At 34.9% G+C, this 24183-nt stretch overlaps 2 pseudogenes; both read right to left on the minus strand.

Annotated features, from left to right (window-relative positions):
* Positions 1-225: 225 nt before the first annotated feature.
* Positions 226-1414, minus strand: LOC149556001 (UDP-glycosyltransferase 86A2-like; annotated as a pseudogene).
* A 7324-nt stretch (positions 1415-8738) lies between these two features.
* On the minus strand, positions 8739-21831 carry LOC149556002 (UDP-glycosyltransferase 86A2-like; annotated as a pseudogene).
* Positions 21832-24183: the final 2352 nt, after the last annotated feature.

Genomic DNA, 24183 nt, shown 5'->3' on the forward strand with positions numbered 1-24183 from the left:
GATTTTGGAAATGTAAAATTTAAATATAATTAAAAATAAATTATTTAAAATTAAAGATAGAAAATAAAAGTGACCAAATGAATAAGAGAAAGCCTTATAAACATATTGAACACGTGTTTGTATTGAAGTCATTTTCAAACGACAAACAGTTTACCAGCTACTAGCATCAACAAGTCCATCGAAATCAACCAAAAAAAAAATCCATACCAGACTTCTCCACCCTAAGACGGCCCACCACCCATAAAAACGTACCCTAAGATTATCCTCCACCTACAATTCTCTTGGACCCATTTTCAAGGGATAAAATCTTTTTTCCGTGTTGGCAGTGACACCAAATAGTCAATAAAATCTATCATGTTTTTCCAAGATGATCCTCCTTCACGCACGGCTCTCATTATTGTCTCTCTCACTTCATTACTCCTTTTCCTCATCTGTTCATCTTTCAACAATGCTCTCACATATCTTGCAATCTCAGCTCCCTTAACAACTGAATCATCTCTGGAACTATCAAACCTCAGCCCAATTTTGTAGTGGTTTACAACCAACATTCTATTTGTGCTCTACTCAATTCCTAGTGGGAAAACCGACATTGGAACACCTAGACTTGAAATCTCCATTGTATAATTCCACCCTCCATGAGTGAAGAAGCCTCCAACAGATGGATGTGATAAAATAGGAAGCTGTGGAGACCATGGAACAAAAAGTCCTCTATCTTTTGTTTTCTCCAAAAATCCCGCAGGAAGAATTTCATTGTAGTCTATCGATGCCGTTGTTTCCGCTTCTGATATCACCAAGTCTGGACGTATCACCCTTAGAAATACCTATTAAACAAGTAGCCAAAGTATTAATAACAACAAAGATAATAGACATAGATTGTTAATATTGTCTGTATTTTATACAGGTAGAAGAATACATGTTCACTTTCCATCAACTCTCTTGCTATCTCTTGTACTTGAACTTCATAAATTTGAGCTAAGATTTCAAATGAACGATACAAAATAGAACATTTGGGCTTCGAATCCAGCCAAGCAATTGGATTCTGCCCACAAGCTTAATGATCTGGGACTTTCTATGGAGAAATCCTCTTGTTTTCCTTTGCTTTCAAGATACATTGAGGGTATTAATGGACCAATCGAGCGAAAAAGAGTTCTTTCTTTCTTTGGTGGCATTGCTTGCTTGAATTTCTAGTTAGTGGACTGTGTTGCTAATAATCCACGCGGCTTCCTTCAGTGCAGGGAGCTGTTGCACAAGAATCTGATGCACGGGATTTGATGGGTCTCCTGATTGAATATCTGATGGCAGATCCTGCGGGTGCAATGGAGGAAGACCTGGGATATAATCTATCATACCTGTTTATGCAATCATGCGATTAGTAAATTTAAACTTGAAGATGGTTACTAACCATTTTCTGCTATTGACCCCTACAGTATAACTTAATACTATCAGAGAACATTATAAATAAGACAGGCTTAAAAGACAGAAACATATATATACATACATATCTGAAAACAACAATGCACTTTTTGAGAGTTTACAATTGTTCAACAAAATTAATGTTTTACAAGAAAATCTGAAGAACTGTTAGTTCAGAAGCAAAAACATGGTGTTGAAATAGTACATAAAGTGCTTGTCATGAGAGGGTGTTGATCAATCTTAAAACTTGAATGCTAAAATGAAAGATATCCATGATCAAACACCTATGACAAAGTTACAACACAATGCGAATTTGATTTTAGATATGGTAGAGGCAGATATTCAAAAGTTTGATAATCAAAATTTAAGAGACTAGAGTGAGAAGGAGCGGCTTTAGAAAGAGACTGCATGACAGAAACAATTTGAAACATCTTTTTGATGTTTTGTTTTTGAAAATATAGCTCTAACAGTCATTTACTAATAGAGGTATAATTATGAAAATCCAATATATTTTGAGCACTATAGGGCTAGTCCCCAGGCATTTATGTGAACTTTGTTAAAGCGTAGGAGGGAAAAAAAATCCACTCAAAAATCCACCATTGGCAAAAGCAATGTCTAAGAGAAGACATGTGATGTTATAATTGGTAGACCAAAGGTCAAATTGATAGAACTATTAGTCTGCACCGCTGATTCAAGTTTTTAACTAAAATTACTGAAAGGTGGGCATGTATGTTGAGAATTTTTAAATAGTGTAAACTAATAGAATATTTATTTTTAAATTTATTTTATATTTATATTTTAAAGAAAAATTTAAAAATGTTCAAATTTGTTTTTTAATAAAATACAAACTGAAATTAAGTTTTTTTAATAAAATATTCAATTTAGATGTACACCCCTTGTCACTCTGTATAGTGTATTTTTTCCCCTTTTCACTCATTTTTTGTGTCTATTGATAACTTGAAACTTTAGTGGATAGTGAAAATTTATTGCTATTTTTATTTTAATGTATATTTGAACAAAAAAAATTATGCATATTGAAATATAAATCTTAACACTTTCAATTATCATTTATCTTTTAATTATTCATCCAACACAAAATTGAATTAGATCACCATGATCTTTCCTCTATTGCATCATTTCATTTTTCCATGACAAGATAATCAAGCTTATATTTTTATGTTGATGACCTCTTTCAATAAAAATAAAATATAAATTTTGAGAAACTTAACATATTTAAAGATATATTTTTATGAAATTTCACTTATAGATCTACAAGAGGGTGTTTTTATATTTTTCAAAAAAGTCACTGAAGAGAGGAATTGTTGAAACATCACTTTTTAGAAATAATTTTATTTTTTTGGTAAAAAGATTGAAATTGGTATAAATAATGCATTTAATAGGCATTTCTAATAGAAAAAGCTGAGAACCATATCTAACTTATCTAAAATGACTCTAGCTAGACTATACATTGGACCAAAATTAATTTTTAGTTAGAAATACCCAATCCATTTGTCTTGATAAGTTGACTTAAAGTGTAACACAACTTTGTACTTTTACCCTTCAACAAATGACAATTGATGCAAAGATTTCAATTTTGATGTCTTCTACTAAAGAAGTATTCTCAAAGATTATTCACCATAGAGGAGGGGAGCAATTAAGTTTTTTAATTCATTCACTCAATATAACATGGGTTGGGGGGAGGGGGAGTGAATCAGTTATACAACTATTATTACAATTATCAACCTTAATAAAACTTAACCATGTGGATAATATAATTAAACACCACAATATGATACATATGCACGACAAAACCATATATATTAACTAGGGAAATCCTTCATCAGAGGGAAAACCTTGATGGGGATGGTACCCACAAGATGATGTACTAATATAAATATTCCTTGTTAGAGGATGGATCCTATTAGGAGTCTATAACAACACTAAGTATATATTAGTCATTGTTAGGAGACTTTGAATCCTTGTTAGGAGATTCCAACCCTATAAGGAGTTATGGAAGGTAGATGGACCCACTGTCCAAATAGCTTCAAGGGTAAGACCAATGAACTCACTATCTAAATGATCTCTATATTATTCCTTGTAGAATAATAAAATTGAATTGTACTTCCTTCCTCTTTCTCTCTCCTATCAACCGGACCTTTGCAACGCTTTCTGATCTTGATACCAGATCACAAACTTGACGTCCAATAATCTCTTGGATCCCTTAACTGCATCTACCACAATACTCTTCTCCTTCTCACACTTCACATTCAATACTTGATACACACTTATGTTTACATACAAGAAAAAAAATTTCCTTTATAACCTATCTTCAAAATAGCTCCTTAAGTCAGCCTTGAGGTTTTTCCAATTAATTATAATAAGATAAATAATTAATTAGCAATTATAATAGCGCTATCAGCTCATAGTCTATACAAAAATTCACACGTGTGGCTTCTCGACTTGCACACTCACTAATGTGACCATAAGAATGTCCTCTATCACTGGCTAATGATGAATTGCCAAATTATATCTCTTCTAGAAGATATAATAGGATCATCATAAACTGCTTTCCATACACAACTTTGCAGTATTCTCTACAAATCACTTATATCTTTAGTACATCTTCAACTTAGACTCTGCACATTTAACCTCATCATCAGTACACAAGGCACACCATATCCTTAAACGTGCTTCACTTGTACATCAAAAAAATTTCCATGCAACTATGATCTATGTCTGCTACTCTACTAGTCTTCATAGATTTATTGCTATGTTGACGTCAATGACAAACACAATCATAAATGTAACATGTCAATGCTCTCCAATGTTTAGGATATTCTCCCAAAGGAATACTATCAACATTCATGCTATCAATCTCCCCATTTGGCATTGATGGCAATAGAGATGAAAAACATCTAAGTTCCAAGAACACCAAACAATACACCACTGCTTCTATTCTCATCTTTTCAAATCCTTTCATCAATCAAATTTGAAATCATCTGGAACATTGTTTTGTTTTGTATCTTCTTTAGGATCAGAATCAATTGTTCACACTAAACAACTCTTATCTTCTCCCCCATACATCAAAAGTTTTCTTACATCAATCTTTCTAAATCTCCCTATTCAACTATCTCTCCCAATTCATACCTAGGAGACTTTTGTCATGATTTCTTTGTCCCCATTAACATCAATGAAAAATACCTTATTATGTCATTTTTTGCTCCAAATCTTGAATTAGCTCAAGTTTTGAAAGACACTATTCAAGACCAATCACTAAGAATCCTCATTTGACTCTGCTCAATATGTATACTTGCCCATATAGGAAACATCAACATTCAACCCAATCAAACAAAATAGCGCCCTATACCACTAGACTGATGCAATCTATGCATCATCTACTCTGAAGTAGGCGAGGAAATAACCCCAAGCATACCTCTCAAGTACTCAAATGTATCTTTAGGTAAGGGTTTCATAAAGGTATCTCCAATCAGAACTTTAGTACTCACATACTCCAATCTAATCTCCTTTTCTACTAATTTCTTCCACAAAACATGATATACTTAATAGATATATGCAAGTAGTCTTAGAATTCAATACAAGATTCTTCAACATACTTACTGTACTTGTGCTATCATAGTATATGATAATAGGTTCTAAAAATTCTATCCTAATGTCTTGCAACATCTTCTTCATCTACATCACTTGATCACAATTATTTGTTACTGCTACATACTCTGCCTCAGCTATACTCTATGAGATACAATCTTGTTTCTTTCTTAGGCAAGAAACCAATCTTCCTTCAAGAAAGAATTCTCTACCACTGGCGCTCTTTCTTTCATCCATACTATTTGCCTAATCCACATCAGTATAAGCACATAGAGTGAAATCACTCGATCTATCATACCATATTCCATAATTAGATGTTCACTTCAAATATTTGAATATCCTTTACACTACTGAATAATGATACTCCTTAGGATCATCTTTAAATATAGCTACAATCCCAATTTTATTTTCTATATCTAGTCTAGTGTGAGTAAGATATTGCAAACCACCAATCATGGATTTGTACTTCTTCTACTCAACTATGGGTGTCTCATCTTTTCTAGATAACTTGTGACTAGTTAACTTAGGTGTATCAATAGGCTTTCAACTTTCCAAGACAAATCTCTTCAATAAGTTTTTTAGAAATTTAATTTGAGAAATAAAAATGCCATCATTGTTCTACACAATCTATAAACCTAGGAAAAACTTCATTTCTCCTATCAAACTCATTTCAAATTCATTCTTCATTCCTTCAAAAAACTTATCATTTTCTTCATTATTACCTCCAAATATTATGTCATCAAAAAATATTACTATTATCAATAATCCATTCTCTATTTCTTTCAAATACAAGTTAGTATCTACTATACCTTTAGCAAATCCAAGTTTTGCTAATTAACTATCGAACCTTGCATACCAGGTTCTAGGTGCTTGCTTTAGACCATATCGAGCTTTCTTTAGTTTACATACCATATCTTTTTCTTCTGTCAGAGGGGAACCTTTAGGCTAATCAATGTATACCTCTTCTTCAAGTTATCCATTCAGGAAGGCTGATTTGACATTCATCTGATACACTTCTTCCTTCATTACTTGAATCCAATGATCATCTTTGCATGCTTCATCTGCACTCTTAGGTTCAACTTGAGAAAAAAAACATAATTTACATACTTCTTCATTTACATGTTTTCCATTTCTAATCCCAATGATCTATTCAGGAGGATGATTCTTTGATATACTTCTACTAGGAGTTGTTGACTCAACTCTTTCTTCTACTCTAGGCTCAGATCTCTGCTCTTCAATCTGATTCCTATTATACAAATCATTTTTAGTCTCAATGATAACTTCCACATTTTCATGGTTAGCCTTGGGTCAATAATAGTTACCAAAGCTATCTTTTTTATTACTGCATCCTTCTTAACCAATTCAAGCTCATTATCTTTATCATCACAATTATTCAAGAATCTTTTCATAATTGAGTGCTAAATTCTTACTCTTCATTAGACAATGAGTTCTTTCTCATTTTTCTTACTCCAATTGTTAGAATACATAGTCCACCAATATAAATGAGAAGGGGAGGAGGTGAATTAGTTATACAACTATTATCACAATTATCAACCTTAATCAAACTTAAGGTCATGTGAACAATATAATCAGAAACTACAAGAAGATACACATGCACAATAACGCCATATATGTTAACTAGGGAAACCCTTGATCAGAGGGAAAACCCACAAGATTATGTACTAATATAAGTATTCCTTATTTGAGGATGGACCTTGTTAGGAGTATATAAGAACATTCAACACATATCAGTCCCTGTTAGGAGACTTTGAATCCCTGTTAGGAGTTATATAAGGTAGATGGACCCACTGTTCAAATGATATTTGTATTATTCTTTGTAGAATAATAGAACGTAATAGTACCTATTTCCTCTTTCTTTGTCCTATCAACTTGACCTCTACTCCTTCTGATCTTGATACCATATAACAAACTCTGCATCTAATAATCCCTTGGATAGCTTACTCCCATCTACCACAACACTCTGCTCCTTGTTTACAAATAAGGAAAAATTATTTTCTTTATAATCTATCTTCAAATTAATTCCTTGAGTCGGCCTTGAGGCTTTCCCAATTAATTATTTTAAGATAAACAATTAATTCACAATTATAATGGTACTGTCAGCTCATAGTCTATACAAAATTTCACACTTGCGACTTCAAGACTTGCACACTCACTGATGTCACCATCAAATTGTCCTCAATCATTGTTTGACCATGCATCACTTGATTATATCTCTTCTTGAAGATATAATAGGATCATCAGAAATTGCTTTCCATGCACTCTATCTCTACATTGTTCTCTATAAATCACTTACAACTTTTGTACATCTTCATCTTAGAGTCTACACATTTAACCTCGTCATGAGGACACAAGGTACAACATATACTTAAATGTGCTTCACTTGTACATCAAAACCTTGTCTATACAACTATGATCTTTGTCTACTAGTCTACCAGTCTTCATAGATTTACTGCTATGTTGACATTAACGACAAACACAATCATGAATGCAACATGTCAATGCTCTCCAATGCTTAGGATACTCCCCCAAAGGAATACCATCGACATTCATGCTAACATATTAATTTAAGGATGATTGATTGAGTATAAAATATACAATTACAAACTTTCTTATAAGGGCAATATATGATGTAATATCAAGAAGTATCATGATACATGCATTAAATGCCTTATGCCTAACACAAATATTAAATGCCAAGGAAACTATAAGTAAATTATACAAGTATTGTCACACTATAACTAACTTTTAGAATAACACAACCCAAGACTTATGTAAAGTTAATAGATGAATATGCCCTTCATTAGTTAATTAAAATGCACATAACCTTATTCATGTGAGTAACACATATGATCTACCAACATCTATACCAAGTTGATTAATGATTGATAGAAGCATGATACTAGTTGATGTATCACACAAGGTGTATTATCTTTCCAAGCTTTCCCTTTTATTGGATCATTCTTCTAATTAGTTGAGTTATATATTCTGTTCTATTTTTTCCTATTGGAAATTCTATGAACTATTTACTTCAATTCTCAAATTGTTGCTTTTAATTTGAGAAACTACAATAGCTATCAATGCTCTAGTTTCTCTATCAAAGGGCCTCCTTTATCTAAATCATATAAGATTCAATTCAAAATTATGAACATGATGAGTTCTTTCTTCATTTAAAAAAAACATATTTGCTAAAGGTAATTATTGTTCAAGCATCTTCTATCACTAATGTCACCAATGACATCTATTGCTATAAATATGGTGAAAAGTAAAAGTAAAAAGATAGTATAGAGAAAAGAAATTTTTGAAACCAAAACCAATTCAATGACCAAAAAATACTTTCAAGAATAGTAAAAATAAAATATTAGTTAACTACTTCTTAATAAGAATTAAGAAAAAAATACTATTAGATACTTGATTTTAGAAATGTAAAATTTAAATATAATTAAAATACATTATTTAAAATAAAAGATAGAAAATAAGAATGACCAAATCAATACGAGAAAACTTTATAAACATATTGAACATGTGTTTGTATTGAAGTCATTTTCAAAAGACAAACAGTTTTCTAGCTACCACATCAACAAGTCCATCAAAATCCACCCAAAACAAATCCACAAAACTCCTCCATCCTAAGATGGTCCACCGCCCTTAATAACCTACCCTAAGATTATCCTCGACCTACTATTTTCTTGGACCCATTTTCAGGAGTTAAATCTTTTTTTTCGTGTTGGCAGTGAAACCAAATAGTCCTTAAAACCTCTCATATTTTCCCAAGATGATCCTCCTTCACTCACTCCTCTCATTATTGTCTCTATCACTTCATTACTCCTTTCCCTCATCTCTTCATCTTTAAAATATGCTCTCTCACACATCTTGCAATCCTAGCTTCCTTGACAACTGAATCATCTCTACAACTATCAAACCTTAGCCCAATTTTCTAATGGTTTACAACCAACATTCTAGTTGTGCTCTGCACAAAGCCCAGTGGGAAAACCAACATTGGAACACCTAGAATTAAACTCTCCATTGTAGAATTCCATACTCCATGAGTGAATAAGCCTCCAATAGATGGATGTGAAAAAACAAGAAGCTATGGAGACCATGGAACCATAAGTCCTCTATCTTTTGTTTTCTCCAAAAAAACTTTTAGGAAGAATTTCATTTTAGTCTATTGATGATGTTGTTTCTACCTTTGATATCACCAAGTCTTGACCTATGACCCATATAGATGCCTATTAAACAAGTAGCTAAAGTATTAATAACAACAAATATAGTAAAAATAGATTTGTTGACATTTAGTCAAGTTTGTTATTAGTGACAACAATTATTCAGATTCTGTATGGCTACTGAGCTCATTGAACAATCTACAGTGTTTGCCATGCATTTCAGTAGCCACCAAGCTTTACAGTTTCTACCAAGCATTCCAGTGGTTACCAAGGGAATTCAATTAGTGCGAAGTGCAATAGTTCAAACCAAGAAAAATCAGTTAGTGTGAAGTCCAACAGTTCAACTCGAGCATTTCAATGGTTACCAAGCTTTGCAGTTTCTACTGAGCTAACAATTCATGTGAAGAAAAGTTAGTGTTACCCAAGCTATGTAATGGTTAGTGTTTACTGAGTGTAGTCATGGTAAATGAGTAATTCAGTTTATACCAAGTTACATAGTATCTACCGAGTCACTAGTGTAGACTGAGTTTAAGACTACATTGAAGTGATTAGTATGGACTGAGCTTCTACTTCTACCAAATGCATGACAATGCCAAGTAGTGACAGTGGATGCTGAGTATCAGAACTTCACCAAGTCAGTCTTCATAACCTGAGTATCTACATATGGGCCGACTTTGTAATATTAGTGTTAACTTGTATGTTGGACGACTTTGTAATTATGTAAATTGGATTGATATATATGTAATGTATTGTATCATATCCAAGGCAGTATGAAAATGTGACAACAATGTGAACGTGAATCAACAGTAGACAAGTGTATTGTAAGGCCATATTAGTAAAGGAGCAGCAGAGACATATCCATCACAAAAGGTGATCAGTACTTCAAAGAATCTCTATCAGCAATTCAATTGTAAGTCAGAGATCAACTGTTTCATCCTAACGGGTGAACTAGTCTAAATCCTTTAACAAGGTAGACTTAACAGTCTTTCTTAAATCTCTTAACAGAGTGCATACTTCATTGTGTGTTTGTAAAACCTTTAACAAGGTGGACCTAGTAGTCCTAATTGCTCCTAACAGGGCAGATCATCAAAAGTGATCATTGTAAGCCTTAATAGGCCAACTTTATGTTGCAGTATTGAAGTTTTGTGGGTATCATCCCCACCCCAATTTTACTTTCTATTTGGAAGGTTTTTGCGTCACCAAATTATTGTGTTCAAGTGTTATGAATATTTTATGTTTTCAGTTTCTCATGCATGCAGTTAGATTTGATTTAATGAATTAAATGGTAATTGGATTATTGCAACTAAGATCTAAATTTGGTAAAGTTTTTAAGGTTACTAATTCACCCCTCCCCTCTTAGTAACCTAGCTAGTCTTGAATATTTCCAACAATTGGTATCAGAGCTTTGTGGTTCTCAGGATAAAGTTTGATAGCTTGAGCAAAGATCAAGGACAATGGAGATATTCAGACTTGATAAGGCAATTGACAATGAAAAGTTGGATTTAGAGATGGACATTGCACAACTCAATAAAGCTAAGGAGCAACTTTCCCAATCCTTGAAAAGAAGGAAGGAACTTGCAAATCAAATGAATGATCATTAGTACATTGAAGAAAAGATTGAAGACTTTTTCCCTTCAAGCAGTTCAAATGAAGCAAATGATGCAATCAAAGAACTCTTAGAGAAGAATGGTTCCCTATATGATGGGGACACAACCCAAGCACAGAATGGACACAACAGGAAAAGGGAAATTGTATTAACTATGAAAATAAGCTAGTACATTCAGTACAAAGAAAATAGACTTCAAAACATGCCCTAAGGGCTTACAATAGCACAAAAATGGGATAATTTCTCCTTTTGGTACCTCCTCTCAAATTCCACTCCAAATTGCCTTTTACAATGCAAAAAATGTCGTTAAATAGACCTTGGAGGGTTAAAGACTAGGAGTACATTCTAGAAAGTGCTAGTAGGCATCCACCGACCAAGTAGAAGGCTCTAGAAGCTATGTTAGAAGTTGGTGCAAATCTAGAAGAATCCAAAAATAGTAATCAAACTTTCGGGAGGCATAACTTTTGAACCGTAGCTTCGATTAACAACCGTTTACATTTCTTGAAAGCTCTCGAAGTGCTCTATTGCCCTATGGACTAGCTTCGCTCATCTCCCATTTTTTGGCCCTTTTTGAGCTCATTTAATGCTCCTAACCTAACTTTGAAGCATTCTTAGGAGGTCTCTGAAAATTGAAAAACTGCGATAACTTTCAAATCGTGGGGCCTTTTAACTTGATTCTTTTTTTGGAATGCTCTAAATTGCAATTACATTCATCTGGCCAATTTACACCTCCTATTTCACCAAAATGATGGCTCAATTACATACTCCTATTTTTTCGGTATTTACATGTATCCCAAGGTGTTCAAATACTCTATCCTAGAACATTGATAGTGGAACTGTAGAGTTGGAACCTTTATTTGACCCAAATGGGTATCCAGAAATGAAAACACATGAAACAGAAACCAAGTCTAAGTACATTTTTTTGGGTGACATAGGATTGCCCTTATACCTCTGGATGCTCCTACATCAGACTCCTAGGGTAGATTGAAAACTGACCCTGTCACTTTATGAATGGTAGAGGAAATCCCAAATGAAAAATCTCAGCTGCTGAAATCCAAGTTGAGTCCTCTATTGACCGTCCTTTCCACTTGACCAAATACTCTTCATACTACCTTTTTCTGGTACTCCTACCCACACGATGATCTAGAATGTCTTTTATCTCCTCCTTTTTAGAAGCAAGAATTGGACATGGCTCTAACATCAGTTCCTCATCTGCACCATCATCATGATACTCTGTTAAGTCTATAATGTTGAAAATAGGAGAAATGTGAATACCATTTGGAAACTCCACCTCATATGCATTTCCTGAGTCATGTTTCTTCAGAATTTTGCAGGGGCCAAATTTTTTCATTTTTAGCTTGTTGTAAGTACTGGCTAGAAATCTTTCTTTTCGTAAGTGTACCATGACTAGATCCCCTACTTTGAATTTCTTATGTCTTCTCCTTTGATCAGCCCTAGCTTTATACTCTTGATTCATCTTGGTAATGTGTGCTTGAACCTCCTCATGTAGATGCTTGATATGTTTAGTAAATTCTTCAGCTTCAACACTTGTCCTCTCCCTTTGCTCTATCTTCCTCCATTCTGGAGTAGTCCTTGGGCTACTTCCATATACAATTTGGAATGGTGATCTACCAGTACTCCTATTTACAGAGTTATTGTAAGCAAACTCAGCTTGTGGTAGAATCAAATCCCACTCCTTGGGCTTATCCCCAACTAAACATCTCAGCAAATTGCCCAAACTTCTGTTTGGCCGTCAATCTGTGGGTGATGTGTGGAGCTAAATTTCAAGTCTGTTCTCAACTTTTTCCACAACGTTCTCTAGAAATATCCCACAAATTTAGTGTCTCTGTTAGAAACTATACTCCTTGGAAGACCATGTAGTCTTACCACCTCTCTGAAAAATAAGTCTGCAATATGGACATCATCATGAGTTTTGTGGCATGGAATGAAATGTGCCATTTTGGAGAACCTATCAACCACCACAAATACTGAGTCATTAGTACCCCTTTGTGTCCTCGGCAATCCAAGAACAAAATCCATACTTATGTCCTCCCATGGCTTTGATGGAACAAGCAATGGTTGATATAGTCCAGTATTGTGGCTAAATCCCTTGGCAACTTGATAAACCTGGCAACTCTGTACAAACTTCTTCACATCTTGTGAAATCTGAGGCCAAAAATAATGTTCTCTAAGAATGGCAATGGTCTTATCTCGACCAAAATGTCCTACCATTCCTCCACTATATTTCTCTTTAATCAGATTTTCCCTCATGGAACTCCTTGGAATGCACAATTGGCTACCCTTGAATAACATGCCATCCTGAATCAGATAGTCTAACCATTTAGTTCTGTCTATAGCAACAGGCTCTTTACAAGCTTTCCACGCTTCAGAAAAATCAGGATCTTCAGGGTACAAATTCTTGAGTTCATCAAACCCAACTACTTCAACTTGCATTACTGTAAGCAACAACTATCTCCTGCTTTGTGCATCTGCAACCCTGTTAGATTTTCCACTTCTATGTTTCAACACAAATGTATAGCTCTGCAAGAACTCTACCCACTTCATACGCCTCTGATTCAATTTAGCTTGGCTATTTAGGTATTGTAATGCCTGGTGATCAGTATACAAAACAAATTCCTTTGGCAATAAATAATGCCTCCATTTCTTTAAGGCCTGAACTATTGCATAGAACTCTTGATCATAAACATAATGCTTCTTCTTTGCATCATTCAATTTTTCACTAAAATATGCAATAGGCTTACCTTCTTGGCTCAATACAGCCCCAACAGCACTGCCACTAGCATCACAATCCACTTGGAACACCTTTCTAAAATTTGGAAGTGCCAACACAGGCTGTTCTATCACCTTCTTCTTTAGCAATTCAAAACTTCTCGTAGCTGCTGCAGTCCATTTGAACTCTTTTCTATCCCCTCTTATTGTGTCAGTTAGGGGTGCACATATGCCACTGAAATTCTTAATGAACTTCCTGTAAAAACTAACCAGACCATGAAATGATCTTACCTCAGTAGCAGACCTTGGAGTAGGCCATTCCAAGATGGCTTTTACCTTCTCCAGATCCATTTTGAGACCTTTAGGTGATATAACAAACCCCAAATAGACTAACTCCCTTTTTGCAAAGATACACTTCTTCAAATTAATTAACACTTTCTCTTCCCTTAACCTTTCGAGTACACTACGAATATGCAATAAATGTTCTTCCAAAGTCTAGCTGAAAATTAACATATCATCCAAATAGACAATAAAAAATTTTCCCAAGAACTTCTTAAGTACCTCATTCATAAGCCGCATGAAGGTGCTTGGGGCATTCGTCAATCCAAAGGGCATGACTAACCACTCATAAAGACCCTATTTGGTCTTGAAGGCCATTTTTCACTCATCTCCTTCTTGAATCTATATCTGGTGATAACCACTCTTGAGATCTATCTTTGTGAAGTACTGAGCTCCACTCAAGCAGTCCATAAGATCATCCATTCTTGGTAAAGGAAACTGATATTTGATGGTTATCCTATTTATAGCTCGAGAGTTTGTACACATCCTCCACTCTCCATCCTTCTTTGGTGCTAGTACTGCAGGTACTACACATGGACTAAGGCTCTCTCAAATCAAGCCCTTCCTCAATAGTTTCTGAACCTATCTATCTAGCTCCTCAGTTTCAGTAGGAGTCATCCTGTGAGCAAACTTGTTAGGCAAACTAGATCCTGGGATTAAATCTATCTAATGATTGATTTGCCTTACTGGTGGCAATCCTTCTAGAACATTATCAGAGATAATATCTCCAAAATCACCTAGTAAATTTGAAACTTCAAGTTGTATTTCACTACTACCTTCTTTATCTTTGCTAGGAATCAAAGCATAGCACATACACTGATGTTTCATTCCATCTAAAAATTTTCTTCCATCAACAAGACAAATCCTAGCACTGCTACATACCTTTTCACCTTCCTTTTTCACGGGCTTCAGTTTGTGGTGAACTCCATCTTTTGTTAGAGAGTATGTGTTTGCATGACCATCATGTACTGCATGCCTATCAAACTACCACGGTCTATGCAACAATAGATGGCAAACATCTGTTGGAATAACATCACAAAGAACTTCATCATGATAACTACCAGTTTTGAATTTCATGAGACATTGTTCAATTACCAGGACCTGATGATCATCTTTCACCCAAGCAATCCGATAGGGCTGGGGATGTTTCACCCTCTTGAGCTTCAACTTAGAGACCATCTCCTCTGATACCAAGTTATCAGTGCTACTACCATCAATGATCACATCACAACATTTATCCTCACACTTGCACCTGGCATGGAACAAACTCCTCCTTTGTCCTAGTTCAATGTCACCACTTAGTAGGACCCTTTCATTTACCAAGGTCTCTCCTCTTTCTGCATCCTTTGAATGTGATGACTGTGCATCCTCATCCACATGAGCAACCCTAGTTTGACCCTTAGCTCTCCTATCTGTCCTTCCTTGTCGTTGAGGGCATTTAAAGGCATGATGACCTTCTTCATTGCAATGGAAATAGGTACCATGGAAGCCTCCTCTTCCTTGTCCATGTCCTCTACCTCTTCCTCTCTGATTTTCAAAGTCTTGATCATGGGAGCGGTTGAAACCCTCATTCCTTTGGTTCCTGCTAGTACCCACATCTTCATTTTTCTTTTGGGTTTCATTTTGGCCTCCAGATGACCTACCACTTCCCCTTCCTCCTTGACCACACCCTCTTTGTCTCCCTTCAAACCTCTTATTTAGCTTCTCTTCAAATCGTAGGGCAAACTGGTATGCCTCTTCAACGCTGGTCATTCTTACCAGACTTAATTCCTCTTGGATGCTAGGTCACAACCCACTGATATAATAAGAAACCTTCTCCTTATTTTCTTCTACATGCCCTACTCTAATTAAAATTCGATAAAAATCCTTTGTATATTCTTGGACTAATCTTCCTGCTTGGTTTAGCCCATGCATCTTAAACAAATCAAACTCGTAGTCCACAAGAATGAACTGCTTCTTCAATTTGTCCACTATGCAATCCCACCTTGTGATCTTCTCTTTTCCTCTTCTGTTTCTTTCCATTTGAACCTCTTGCCACCAGATTTTGGCATGGCCTTTCAATTTGGCCTTTGCAAACTTAACCCTATCTGGGTCCCTGATATCCTCATACTCAAAGTATTCTTCCAGTTCATTGATCCAATCGATCAACTCATTTGGTTTCAGATTTCCTGAAAATACACCCACATCAATTGTAGGTCTTTTCCCAAACTTAGTAATGGCCGTAAAAAGCCTTTCCTCTGCCTGATTTAGAACTTCCCCATCAAATTCCCCTTCTGGTCCAATTTCTTCTTCTTCATTGTCATCCTCACTATTGTCACCTGTGGCAACATTTGTTCCTCTACGGAGCTCCTCCTGTAATGCCTGTACCTGCCTTTGGAGGGCTCTAACCTCCTCAGGATTAAAAGCTCTGGCCCTTCCACCACGCTCTCTTCGTGGAGGCATCTTCTTAACTCAAACTCACAACCACATAGTCCTGGTGCAAACTGCCTCACAGTCAGTGCTCTGTCTACACACTCAGGAAAACTAGCTCTGATACCACTTGATGGGGACACAACCCAAGCACAAAATGGACACAACAAGAAAAGGGAAATTATATTAACTGTGAAAATAAGCTAGTACATTCAGTACAGAGAAAATAGACTTCAAAAAATGCCCTAAGGGCTTACAATAGCACAAAACTAGAGATAATTTCTCCTTTTGGTACCTCCTCTCAAATTCCACTCCAAACTACCTTTTACAATTCCAAAAATGTCCTTAAATAGACCCCGAAGGGTTAAGGACTAGGAGTGCATTCTAGAAAGTGCTAGTAGACATCCACCGACCAAGTAGAAGGCTCCAAAAGCTGCATTAGAAGTTGGTGCAAATTTAGAAGAATCCAAAAATGGTTACTGAACTTCCGAGATGCATAACTTTTGAACCTTAGCTCCGATTGACGAACCGTTTACATTTCTGGAAAGCTCTCAAAGTGCTCTATAGCCCTATGGACCAGCTTTGCTCATCCTCCATTTTCATCCCTTTTTGAAGTCATTTAATGCCCCTAACCTAACTTTGAAGCATTCTTAGGAGGTCTCCAAAAATTGAAAAACTAGGATAACTTTCAAACCGTGGGGCCTTTTGACCTAATTATTTTTCTGGAATGCTCTAAATTGCAATTACATTCATCTAGCCAATTTACACCTCCTAGTTCACCAAAATGATGGCTCAATTACATACTCCTATTTTTTTGGTATTTACACATATCCCAAGGTGTTCAAATACTCCATCCTAGAACACTAATAGTGGAGCTGTGAGAGTTGGAACCTTTATTTGACCCAAATGGGTATCCAGAAATGAAAACACATGAAACAAAAACTAAGTCTAAGTACATTTTTTTGGGTGACATAGGATTGCCCTTATACCTTTGGATGCCCCTGCATCACTGTAAGAAGAAGTAAGAAAGCTCAAAAGAGAACAAGAAATTTAGTCAGTAAGGCTACATGAAATCTTGGAACAAATGAACATGATGAAAGGAGAAATGGATGGAAGGAATAATGAGATCCATAACCAATCTCTTCAACATGCAGATCTTATGGATCAAATCTTCAATGCAAATGAGGAAATCATGAGCCAAAGATAGATCAATGAAAGGTTAAGAAATGATCTAAATTTGAAAATTTAAATCAATGAAAGAATAAGAAGTGAGCTGAGATCTTAAAAGCAAATCAGTGAAAAATTGAAAAATGACCTAAACACTGAAAAGAAAATTAATGAAAGAATGATGAAATCCCAAGCAGGCATGAATCAATTGAATGAGAAAAATTTCTATAGACAAAAAGGAAAAGTAGGAATTGGATACAAAGAAGAAGGTGAATCCTCCAAACAAGGTGCTCAAAGGAATCAGAGACCTACTTGCAATCACTATGGTAAGATAGGTCATACATCAAACAAATATTGCAGTAATGGTAAAGAAAAATTCAATGGTAAATGCTACAATTTCAATCAACATGGTCACAAGGCTAATGAATGCAAAGAGAAACCAAAATTTGAAGGCAAGTGTCAAAAAATTAAAGAAACAAGGTCACAAGGTATCAAACTACAAAACCAAGTCATTCAATCTAGTAGAGAAAATTGTGAAAGCAATATTCGATTGGGACTACAACACTTGGTGCAAATGTCATTACTGTGGAGAATATGGACACATTGGCATGAACTGTGTTAAACATCATACAAGGAAGAGAGATACCACCATAAGATGTTTCACTTGTATAGAACTTGGTCATCTAGCCAAGAATTGCATTAATACAGGTAGAGTTGAAGATGGAAAGAAAGCAAAAGCATATAACATTCGAAAGCAGATGAGGTAGCAATGGATTCCTAAATCTACCAAAGAAGCTAGTTCAAGTAATGTTGGTCATATCATTCAAGAAGTGGGTGACTCCACCATTTCCAACTAAGTTCTTAAGGAAGAACTAGAATTGCATTGTCAAGATCACATCCAAATAGTTCCAAAATTGAAAGGAAGCAAAGATCCAAATTAGTATTCAAGATACAAAAGGATCACTGAAGATTGCTACTAGTTAGCACCAAGTTACTTTCTCTACCGAGTAAGGTTGGGTCATAGACTCTACTAAGCTAGGTTGGGAGTAACAAGTCACACATGGTTGTCGAGTTTGGAAGCCTTTACCAACTGGTTCGAATAGATAGTGGATGATAGCCTATCATGCATAATGACATCATCATAGCTACCTTTGTACTGAGCATTAATGGAAAAGTTTTAACAAAATGTAGGAAATCAAATTCATCTTTCACCAAGAATTCTAAGTGTTATTGCAATCAAGCAAATTACAAAGCAATCAAGCGACTTCGAGTGGAATTTGCAGTAAATTTTTTTGAAGTTTTTCATAGCTTACCAAGTAGCCATAGTAGCATCAAGCAGTAGTAGCAAAGCAAGGAAAGGGTCAAAAATTGAGAGAGGAGAGAGATAGAGAATATAAAATCATTGATGATGCCAATAATATTTTGACTGAGGCTATAGGTGTTGAAGTTCATACTTCTCAACACATTTTGTTTCAATTAGAAGAGGTAGTCTAGAGGTTTAATGAGGACTTGAGTGGACAAGACAAATTGATTGAGAAAGAAAAAAATAAATTTGATAATAAAGTGCTTGAGCACATTGCTCAGCAAAATGCCATTCAACAAGTGGAGCTTTCCTCAATTTTGACCAATCTTGAAACCTCTTGCACAAATGTAACATCACTTTTTGGAAAGTTGTGTAATGTTATTGAGTTCACAAAGGAAATAAAGAGAAAACTAACAAAGATTGATGAAGATCTGAAGGCTAGTGCATAGAAATTGCAACTTGATCCTAGTTTAAGCTTTGCACATCATATGAAGATTAGATTCTTGTCAGATATGCAGGTACAGTTGTTGAGAGAAGAAGCAAGGATTTGGTTTATAAGGATCTAGTCTACACTGATAGATATTCAGAATATGATCCTTCCCATCATGGATACAATGCAGAAGCATATTGTTTACTCAAAAATATTGATCCATGAAAACAACTTCTCCATAGTAGATCACATGATAGAACTCTCTACGGAAGTCCAAGTTGCTCTACATATGTGCAAAGTTCTGCAAGAAAACTTGGATAAGACCTTAGCACTTATACTTTAGGTACATTCTAATTTTATTTCTTATATTGGTGTATCCATGGAAATAATTTTTTAATAAATCTTTGGCATTATTGTCAAAAAGGGGGAGAGACACTTAGTATGCTATATATGGGGATAGACAATAAAAGGGGGAAAGACACTTAATATGCCATATATAGTGAGAGATACTTATTATGCTATTTATAGTGAGATACTATGTATATTATATGGGGGAGAATCACGAAAAGAGAGAAAAGTGTATATAACAGAGAATTTATAGATATAGTATACTACATATACTTACAAAGACAAATTTTGAAAAATCTCAAAAATAATGTACCATATTGAGCTAGTACCACGTTGTGATGTATATAAGTTTTGGCTAATGAGTGTTTTTGTTACTAATGCCAAAGGGGATGATTTTTGACATTCAGTCAAGTTTGTTATTAGTGACAACACTTATTCAAATTCTATATGGCTACCAAGCTCATTGAACAGTCTACAATTTTTTCCATGCATTTCAATGGCCATCGAGCTTTATAGTTTCTACTGAGCATTCTAGTGGTTACTAAGGGAATTTAGTTAGTGTGAAGTGTAATAGTTCAAACCGAGAAGAATTAGTTAGTGTGAAGTCCAGTAGTTCAACTCAAGCATTTCAGTGCTTACCAAGCTTTGCAGTTTCTGCCAAGCTAGCAGTTCATGTGAAGCGAAGTTAGTGTTAACCAAGCTATGTGAAGGTTAGTCTTTACTGAGTGCAGTCATGGTAAATGAGCAATTCAATTTGTACCAAGTTACATAGTATCTACCAAGTCACTAGTGCAGATCGAGTTCAAGACTACATTTAAGTGATTAGTATGGACTGAGATTTTTCTTCTACGGAGTGCATGATGAGCAGTCATGGTAAATGAGTAATTCAGTTTGTACCAAGTTACATAGTATCTACCGAGTCACTAGTGCAGATCGAGTTCAAGACTACATTTAAGTGATTAGTATGGACTGAGATTCTACTTCTACGGAGTGCATGATGATGCTGAGTAGTGATAGTGGATGTCGAGTATTAGAACTTCACCAAGTTAGTCTTCAGAACTCGAGTATCTACATATGGGCCGACTTTGTAATATTGGTGTTAACTAATATATTGGCTGACTTTGTAATTATGTAAATTGGTTTGATATATATGTAATGTATTGTATCATATCCAAGGTAGTATGAAAATGTGACAATAATGTGAAACAAAAGCATGCGAATGTGAATTAGTAGCAGACAAGTGTATTGTAAGGCCATATCAGTAAAGGAGTAGCAGATCCATATCCATCACAAAAGGTGATCAGTACTTCAAAGAATCTCTATTAGCAATTCAATTGTAAGTCAAATTTTAATTGTTTCATCCTAATAGGTGAACCAATCTAAATCCTTTAACAAGGTAGACTTAACAGTTTTTCTTAAATCTCTTAACAGAGTGCATACTTCATTGTGTATTTGTAAAACCTCTAACAAGGTGGACCTAGCAGTCCTAATTGCTCCTAACAGGGTAGATCATTAGAAGTGATCATTGTAAGCCTTAACAGGAAACTTTATGCTATAGTATTGAAGTTTTGTGGGTATCATCCCCACCCCAGTTTTACTTTCTATTTGGAAGGTTTTTGGGTCACCAAATTATTGTGTTCAAGTGTTATGAATATTTTGTGTTTTTAGTTTCTCATGCATGCAGTTAGATCTGATTTAATGAATTAAATGGTAATTGGATTATTGCAATTAAGATCTGAATTTGGTAAAGTTTTTAAGGTTACTGATTCATCCCTTCCCTCTTAGTAACCTAGCTAGTCTTGAATATTTCCAACAAGATTGTGAATATTGTCTGTATTTTATGTAGGTAGAAGAATATCTGTTCACTTTTTATCAACCTTCTTGCTATCTCTTGCACTTGAACTTTAGAAATTTGAGCTAAGCTTCCAAATGAAACATACAAAATAGAACATTTGGGTTTCAAATCCAGGCATGGTAAGCAATTAGATTCTGCCCACAAGCTTAATGACTTGGGACTTTCTATGGAGAAATCATCTTGTTTACCTTTTCTTTCAAGATATGTTGAGGGTATTAATGGACCAATTGAACAAAAAAGAGGAGTTCTTTCTTTGATGGCATTGCTTGCTTGAATTTCTTATTCATGGACTATGTTTCTAATAATCCATGTGGCTTCCTTCAGTGTAGGAAGCTATTGCACAAGAATCTAATACACGAGATTTGATGGGTCTCCTGATTGAATATCTAATGGCAGATCTTGCCAGTGCAATGGACGAAGACCTAGGATATAATCTATCATACCTATTTATGCAATCATGTGATTAGTAAATTTAAAATTGAAGATGGTTACTAAACTTTTTTTGCTATTGACCCCTACAGTTTAACTTAATACTATCAGAGAACATTACAAATAAGACAAGCTTAAAAGACAGACATACATATATACATACATACATGAAAATAGCTAATGTTGGTATCGTAACAGTGTTAGGGACAACTAAAAAAAAAGGAAAATCACCACAAATGACACTGTCATCGCAATTTGACCCCAAATGTTCTAGTGCTCATTCATTAGTTCAAAGATGAGTAAGAGAAAAGACCTATCAGGCTGATGGAAGAATAGTGTAAGCTATCCCCACTGACATATATAATCCAAACACAAATATGTAAATGTAGATGCACTAGTCAAAAGTGTTATGGGAAACATCCCTATAAAATTGAAACACCATTGAGTGATAGATAGTGTGAGATAATTTCTCTCAAAAACTTCAAGGCATCATGGGATACCCATATTGCCCCCATACATGGTCAATACCAATATATATTCAGCTGCCTATGACTAAACCATATAAACCTTTTTCTTTGATGATAAAAATGGGAGAATATACAAAAAATAAGGAGGAAAAAGGGGGGGAGCATAAGGAACAAGGAAAGGGCCAAAGGTGGTCCCACACTAATGGTTCCCACTTTTTGGCCAACTCTAACACTAAAAGAATTTTTTTTTTTTTAATATTCACTTCTAGATGCACATTAGTTAAAAACTACAAAGAATTTAAAGATGATGTAAACTAGTGATTTGTAGAATTTTCTTTCTAGTTTCTAACAATATTTTTCAAGTTATTTTTTGAAGTGATTGAAGCCTATTTTTCTTTCTCCTTCAAGAAGTGGTATATGTGAAAATCAACATTTTGAAAGAGTGATGGTTTTATTGATCAACATAACTCTTTAAAAAAAAAAACTATCATGAAAAAATTATATCAAGGATAGGATGGTAACATCAACATATCAATACCTAGCAACTTTAGTTGGTTTCGTTCGATTTTGTCAAAAATTGTAGATTCTATTCAATGGTAAAGTGACATTAACAATAAATTAGACATAGGTTGAATTTGATCAATATAATTTCATTTGGATAAATCAAAATGGATTTTTTGTTGATTTTTTAGAAAGGTGACATACATACCTTTGTACCGTGCATAATTTCAAAAAATATTTTCCCTCATTTTCTATTTTTCTCGAAGCTTCAAATAGAAACTTGTGAAATGTCCAAACAACCTATTCATTAAAATTACAAATAAAAAATAATTATAAACACAATGTATATTAAAAGTATAGTCATTGAAAAGGTTATTTAGAGTATACAAATATGGTATATTTAGTTTTTTAAAATGGACCTATTTAGCTTGTGTTTGAGCCCTCAGAGGGGCAAAATTTGGCAAAAAATTTAAGAAATTTGTAAAAATTTGTATTTTGGTGGCTTCAAATGAAGTTGGCTTTGATTGAAGGCCTTATAGATCCTTTGAATGAAGAGGGATTCGAACAAAGGTCATTGGGGTTACACAGGTGACCCAATGATGGCTTCAAATGAAGCCCCCTAGGCACTTTTTGATAAGAATAGGTTAAATATGGGCTTCATTCAAAACCCCTATTTTGACCAAGGGGCATCATTTGAAGCCCATACTTTGACTAGGGGATTTCATTCAAAGCCACCCTAGAGACCCCTATTTTAGGCTTCAAATGAAGCCTAGGGTTTCAATCAAAGCCCCTAGTCTTAGGGTTTCAAATTAAGCCATATGGGGCCTTCATTTGAAGGTAAGGATTCATTCAAATCCTCTTAAAAGCATAGTTCACACTTTACATCTGATTTCTTTGTGATGGAAATTGGAAACCATGATTTTGGCCTCACCCAGGGAGAATAAGAAGGCCAAATAGAAGCAAAGGATGAGAATTACAAAACAAGAGAAGAATGAGAATATGGAAAGAATAGAAGGACATAGAGATGAAAGAGGAATGAAGTGAGATGGGAAAATTGTTAGGGGGAGTTCTAGAAAAATAATTCCAAGTTCCTCTATCGATGACAATGTCCTCACCGATAAGGGCAAAGGAATTGTAAATTTTTTTTCCATCAAATTAGCTTTACAAACTAAAAAGTGAGAAGTATTGGTAAATGAAAATTTTCCATCAATTCCAAAGGGGGAGATTGTTGACCCTACAAGTCTCTTTGGAGAAAAGGATTAAAAGTGGTCGGAAGTATTTTCATAGGAAAAATGTGTGATAACTGGTCAAAGGAAAAATATGAAGTTGGAAGTTGATGATAACAGTTTAAGGAATACACATACATACACTTTGAAACACCCATATTAACACAAGT

Source organism: Cupressus sempervirens, chromosome 5 (assembly GCF_028749045.1).
Source record: "Cupressus sempervirens isolate cs-2001-9-10 chromosome 5, ASM2874904v1, whole genome shotgun sequence".
Lineage (NCBI taxonomy): Eukaryota > Viridiplantae > Streptophyta > Pinopsida > Cupressales > Cupressaceae > Cupressus > Cupressus sempervirens.